Genomic DNA, 7,541 nt, shown 5'->3' on the forward strand with positions numbered 1-7,541 from the left:
GATGCAGTTATAAAGAAGGCAAGACGAGAGACTATGTTTCATTAGGAGTTTGAAAGATTTGGTATGTCAACAAATACACTCAAAAACTTGTATAGATGTACTCTGGAGAGCATCCTGACAGGCCGCATCATTGTCTGGTCTGGGAGGACTACTGCACAGGACTGATAAAAGTTGCGGAGAGTTATAAACTTAGTCAGCTCCATCTTGGGTACTAGCCTTCAAAGTACCCAGGACATCTTCAAGGAGCGGTGTCTCAGAAAGGCAGCGACCATTATTAAAGACCTCCAGCACCCAGGGCATGCACTTTTCTCACAGTTACCATCAGGTAGGAGGTACAGAAGCCTGAAGGCACACACTCAGCAATTCAGGAACAGCTTCTTCCCCTCTGCCGTCCAATTCCTAAATGGACAGTGAACCTGTGACCACTACCTCACTTTTTTAATATATATCATTTCTACTTTTTGCATGATTTTTGATGTATTTAATATATATATGCTGTAATTGATTTACTTTATTTTTGTTTCTATATTATGTATTGCATTGAACTACTGCTTAGTTAATAAATTTCATGAGACATGCTGGTGATAATAAACTTGATTCTGATTCTAATACTTTATCACTTGGGTAGATGTATGTAGGACTTTTGATGATGCTGCAAGTGATTGTGCTTAGTTATTTGCATTGAGGTGAACTTGCTGGGAAGCTGGGCACTTCACCTATGGACTTCTTACAGAGCCCAATGTGGGAGCAGTTGGGATGAATAGCTTAATATTTGTGAGTGGGCCATTGGAAATGCTTTGTCGTTTTGGCTGTACCCACAAAAGATACTATATAGTATTGAAGTGAGTGTTGAAAATTCATCTGTGCTATTAGATGGCAATGGTTTTAGTTTATTGAAGGTTAGATGCAGAAAATGGTCAGATGTTTTGGGCCGTTGGTCTAAATTGGCCTACAAAGAATTAAAATAGAGGAATTTCTAGCTTGCCTAATCCAAAGTTTCAAAGTCATGGTTCACGTAGTACTGGTATCAGATGATGACTGTATGTGATCTTTTGACTGCTGTTTATGCAATTTGCCGCAATACAGCACAGCTCAACACAGAAATTAAGGAATTAAGCACAATCTCTTAAAGCATGATCAAGTAAAAAATTATGAATAGTATGCCACTACTCATGAATGTTTAAATTTTGTTGGAATTTCTTACCTTACGTGGATTTAAAGAATTAGCAATGGAAAGAGTCTAAGTAATATGTTTCCTGGGGGAGATAATGAATTATTTGATTAAGCACCACAAAGTAGTGTGCAGTATGTTGCATTTGAAAGGAAAAGATTGCTAGTTATATTAGAATTTCAAATGGTGATTATAAATACATAAATTCAGGAAATGCTGTCCAACAAGGGAGGTTATGATAATGTAAAATGCCCTGCTCCCAAAACCATGCACAAGATTGAACTGAACTAATTATGAGAGAAATCAGCATTTTGATGGATGTTAGAGCATACCCTTAAAGGACACTAAGGATAAAATTACGATGAGGAAGTAGGCATCAAAGCCAAATAACCTATTATATGGATGGTGCCTACATTACAGCAATTTGAGTAATGGAACTTTGCCCTTTTGGAATTCACAAATCACAGCCAAAAAAATCTGAATTACTGAATAAAAATTTGCTCTCACAGGAGTTATGTGGAGAAAAAGAAACATTTTTTTTCTTGGAGTGTGTGAGAATGTAATGAAAACTCATGACTCATGCGGTCTTCTAGGAACACAAACCCTTCTCCCCTGTAATACAGGGGTCTCCATTACTTGTTTTAATTTAATTTACCATGGGCTTTCAACTGATTCAAAATAAAAAAAGAACTTATTGTCAACTGTGTCAAATTCTCGGCTGAATCTAACTACTACTACCACCCCTTAACTAAATCTGAGAATATTTTTTGTTAGAACTGATCACACCTCTTGTTTCTGTTCTTGGTCCCAAGATCCCTTGTTGTGTTCTAGTATATTCTTTTATGCTGTTTGTGTTTTCCTTCCTCATATTTCTGTAGTTACTGATCAACAATGTTCAATTTTGTGTATGTTTATGATGAGATTTTTTTGGCAATTGGAGCAGGAATTTACTAAAGCATTCATTGAAGACTATGAATCATCAATTCAGTGTTGGCTGAGTAGAGTTATGCTTGTACTATATTCCAAAATCTGCTATCTTATTCCTAAATTAGAAAGGAACCAATCAGGTAGATGTGAATTCTATTCCCAGAGTTCAGAATCAGAATCATGTTTAATATTACTGGCATATGTTGTGAAATTTGATCATTTTTCAGCACCAGTACAATGCAATACATGATAATATGGGAAAAAATAAGTAAATCAATTACAGTAAGTATAATATGTTTGTTATATTAAATAATTCAATTAAAATTGAATTGAATTAAAATCTTTTAAAAAATTGGATAGGTATATGGACAGGAAAGGAATGGAGGGTTTATTGGCTGAGTGCAGATCAGTGGGACTAGGTGAGAGTAAGTGTTCGGCACGGACTAGAAGGGCCAAGATGGCCTGTTTCCGTGCTGTAATTGTTATATGGTTATATGGTTAAAATAGTGCAAAAGCACAAATAATATTAAAAAAAACAACTCTTACAAATAAAACGTCTTGATCCATGTTGTCATCTTTTCTGAAGTGAACATAACCAAGAAGCAAAGATTCATTATCTGGCAAAGTTGACTCATCCAACTGCAGAGAACAACTCTGTTGTCCAATGTGTCTTCCACATTCTCAGACACTTAATCTATTCATCTTTGAGCAGAGTTGTCGCTGAGTAGAATTGCTTTAATTAATTGATCTGGTGACTTAGGCAAGACCATACTCAGAACCTCACTTACTGCTAGCAGAATTTGTTCTTCTCCAACTTAGCAACGAACTGTAAGAAGCATACAAATCATCACTGTTTTGTTGTAGAGTGCTGGCAAATATGTTTTGAAATGATTGAAAATAAGCCAAGTTTTTTGTTTGATTTATCACAGAGTACTTTCTTCAAATGTTCAAGCAGCCTGGATGGTTTCATTGCCTCATTTGAAAAAAAACTTTTTCACAGAACAAACACATTGGGTGTTGTTGGTTACTTGGTGCTTGTATAAATCTATATTTCAGATACTCATACTGTCCAGACTCCCGTTTTGTTTGGTCTGCTTCTGCCATTTTTGTATTGGATTAATGACCACAGTCAATCCACCTATTGTTTAAGTCCAACCTCAAGCACTACAATCAATAAAGGGGAAAGTTATGACATCATAAAAACTCAGGCAAAATTTGACTCTCTGCCTTAAGATACATAAAGTGGAGCAGTGATATCTCGGTTGGGCAGTGGGCTACAGAAATGCAGTCAAGGGCAGATTCTGAACCTTACCCCATTGAAAGCCATACCCCAGTTCACAGGAATTGCCACACTGTGTGATTAGCGTATGGGAATGGTACCAGCTAACACTGTATTACAGTAGTGAACAGCAATAATGCATGGGTCAGAACTGGAAATAACACTGTTATCTCATTATATGCCAAATACAGAAGTGTCATATTACTTTTCAACAACTGTAACACACTTCAAGCAAAGTCTACGAAAACAGTGGGTTAGCAAGAGACGAGATGATTACGTGATCATTGTAATCAATTATGAGGCACTAAGGATCAAATGTTTATAAGAAGTACAATGGATTCTGGTGAATTGGGACACATCAGGATCTGTACATTTTGGCCCAATTAAACGACTGCCCCAATTAGCTAAAGTTTCATGGAAGTAGTTAAAAAGGTATAAAAAAAGATAAACTACTGTTCAACTGAGTAACAAATTATGCACTTAAATGAAATACAGAACAAGTTAGAACACAACCAGTTCTACTGGTGGCTGTGCGTTGTATCTAACAATGACAGAAGACCCATGTGGGAGAGATTTTAACGTTGAAAAGCCATTGCACTGGGGCATTTCCACACTCTCAGCCCCGGTAATGTTTCCCAGCTCTTCCTCCCATTGGCAACTGCATAGGTCCTGCTTCATGCACCCATGCTGAGTTTGTCAAGTTCATTATCTTTGACTCTAACTTCCACCCTGCCCTTAAATTCACTTGTTCATTTCAGACACCCCCCACCTTGACTGTACATCCCATCCTGTCTCCTGTAAAAATGCTATTCCCTTTCCCCAGTTCCTTTGTCTCTGGTGCATCTGTTCCCAGGATGCAGTTTCTTTTCCAGGCTGTCAAAGGTGTCCTCCTTCTTGAAAGAAAGGGATTTCTCTTCCTCTACCATAGATGCTGCCCTCACCTTCATTTCCCAAACATCCATGCTCACTCCACCCCAATGCCTCAGCAGTGATAAGAGTTCCTCTTGCCCTTGTCTAACACTACATGGGCCTTTGCATTCAACACGTTTCCTCAGCAACTTCTGCCATCTCCAAATAGATCCTACCACCATACAGTATCTTTACCTACGCCCCTCTCACCACTTTCTTCAGAAATTGCTCCCTCATCCCTGTCCATTCATCCCTCCCCATGAACCTCCCTCCCAGCACTTATCCCTGCAAGTGGCCAAAGTGCTCCACCTGTATATCCACCTCCTCCCTCACCTCGATTCAGGGCCCCAATCAGTCCTTCCAGGTGAGACAATGCTTCACCTGTGAATCTGCTGGAGTCTTCTATTGTATCCAATGCTCCTGATATGGCTTTCCCTACACTGGTGAAACAGTGAGACCTGTTGTAAATTGGAGGACTGCTTATTTGAGCACCTCCACTCCATCCACCAAAAGCAGACTTCCTGGTGACCAAATATTTTAATTTTGACTCCTGTTCCAGTTCTGACATGTTGGTCCATGGCCTCCTCTTATACAAAGATGAGGCCACCTTCAGGGTGGAGGAGCAACACCTTATATTCCATCTGGGTGGCCTCCAACCTGACGGTATGAATATCATTTTCTCCTTCTGTTAAAACAAAATTCCCTCTGCTTCCCTCTTCCTCTATTCCCCACTCTGGCCTTTTTCTCTGCCCACCTGCTTATCATCTCCTTCTTCCCTGTCTCACATGGTCCACTCTCCTCTCCTATCAGATTCCTCCCTCCCCAGCCCTTTACCTTTCCTACCCACCTGGACATCACTGTTTCCTCCAGCTAGGTTCCCGGTGCAGTCTTCCACTGGTAAGTCATTTCCCGACACACCAGTGAGGCCTAGAGCAAGTGGCTAGAACAGTGCAGGCTCTGGTGAGTCTCTGCTCTCCACCCCACCAGTCAGCTGTCAAACTCACTGCTTAGATGGATGTTTATCAGTGTTTCTAAATTCAGCAACATTTAAATTTTAATCTCTCTTTTCCCATACAAAAATGTAAAAATTAAGATTAGTTAAAGGTTCAAAGTTACCCGAGTAAAGAAAACATACTCAAGCTATTTAAATGATTAGATAACTCAGTTAAAAACATTTACTAACCTTTCTCCCTTGCAACTGTTTCTCCTGTTGAGTTGGATGGGTCCATTATACTTGCCCCAGATTATCGGGCATGGCTTCGTTCAGTGGGTGGATTTCTCAGCCTGAGAATCTAGAGCTCTGCAAAGGTCACACTGCACCATTCAACTCCACGAAGAGACAAGATGGCAGCACCATGACCATTGTCCTGCTCTACGCCACCTGTATTCAGGAGATGTCGTTACTGGCGTTCCTGATGGCGCTGTCATAGATCTCCATGGAAGGTTTCTCCCCAAGTGAAGGAATGCAAAGTTTTGTAGTGGAAAGAGGAAATGGGATGTCACCAGGGTACAAACTCAGATGGGTAAACTAAAGTGACAAATTCAACTTCATCTCTCACTTCCAGTGGAAAATATTGATGCAATTGGAAGAACATTCAACACGATTCCTCTGGTGCAAATAAAAGTTCTGTTTAGTGTGATTTAAAAAAGCATTTAACATTTAGCATTAGTAGTGAAGTTTCTGATAATCATTCGATGCAGTTGGCAGAATACATTTTTTTTAACTGTTTTTATCGTCAGCAGTAATTCTGAATAGTTTTCATTAAGAATGAAAAGATTAAGGGAGAGAAGGGGTCAAATAATAGATTATTACTTTGAAAAGAGAAGTGCCATTCTGTATTTTTGGTCGTTATTTATAGACTGCAATTGTTGCCCATTACACCATGTCTAATAGCATTATGTATATATCCTGCATCATATGATTTCTGGATCCTGAAAGCCATCATTCATTGCCTCTGGTAAGCTATTTAACATGTGGTGGGTTCAAGAATGACAGCTTTGATGCTGTAAGTAGTGGCTTTTTGAACACATTCATGCTAAGTAGGTCTGAAAGTCATTACATCTGTAAGCAGTGAGGAAAGCCGCTTTTCTTGCCTTTGTGCCTGTTAAAGCCTGAAGAACATATTCATGTGACTTGAAGAAAAAGTTCAAATGATGTAACAACTCCAAAGGAAGCTGTTATTAAGAGCCTTGGTAATTCTGTGCTAAGTTGTTCTTATTAATTTAATCACATCCTGAAGGTCAATTTCCATATTTCCTTGTCAGATGGAAGAAGGAATTCAGCCCATTAAATCAATGCCTTCTCACAGAGCGATCCCACTTCCCCACTAACTTTCCCTAGAGATTATTGTTCCCATATTCCCATCAATTCTACCAATCAGGGGAAATTTACAGTCCTCGATTAACCTTCCAAACTGTATTTCTTTGGGATACTGATATGGTCACAAGAAAAATGTGACCATACTGGAAATTAGATCAGAACCCAATTCACTGGAGTTTTGAGGCTATGGCTCTATTAGCTGTGTCACTCTGCCATCCGTACTTAATTTTACTAGATCAGAACCAGAGTCATATATAATATCGTCAGCAAGATGTCATGAAATTCATTAACTTTACGGCAGCAGTACAATGTGTTACGTACCTCGTAACTGGGTCACTTACCAGCAAAGATAGAGAGTCCGTTGAAGTCTGATGTTACTATTTTTAACAGTATTTATTGATAAAAATACACAAAAATAATATCAATGCAAACATACAGATAATATACGTCGTCAATACTAAATCTAAATATAATAATAATCAATAAGAAATAGCTCTATCGTTGTCTAGGGGATAATGTATTGTCCGATGGAAATATAAAAGTCACTCAAGTTCATTCAAGCTGCAGCTTTTGGTTGGAGAGAGAGACGGAGGTTTAACTTGCCCATTCCTTTTACGATGTCGATCCTTTGAGAGTCGTTGGGGCTGATTTCCCCTTTGTTGTTAGCTAAAGCCATTCTTCTGTGGCAAGGCCACCAATTCCGAGGCAAATGGAAAAGGACACACGTGGCTTTCCACCGGCTTTCGCTATTACGCTGTTACAGGATTTCTAGCGTTTCTTCTGGTGCGTCTCAAGGGCTGTTCCCCAGACCCTCTTTTATCCTGACTCACAGGGTCTCAGATGTCACTCAGGGTGGAATGATGCCATCCCCCAGCCAGCCCACATTGCCTGAGGGCTTCCACGAAGTACAGTACTCAATACACAATTCCATCTCC

Source organism: Hypanus sabinus, chromosome 10 (assembly GCF_030144855.1).
Source record: "Hypanus sabinus isolate sHypSab1 chromosome 10, sHypSab1.hap1, whole genome shotgun sequence".
NCBI lineage: Eukaryota > Metazoa > Chordata > Chondrichthyes > Myliobatiformes > Dasyatidae > Hypanus > Hypanus sabinus.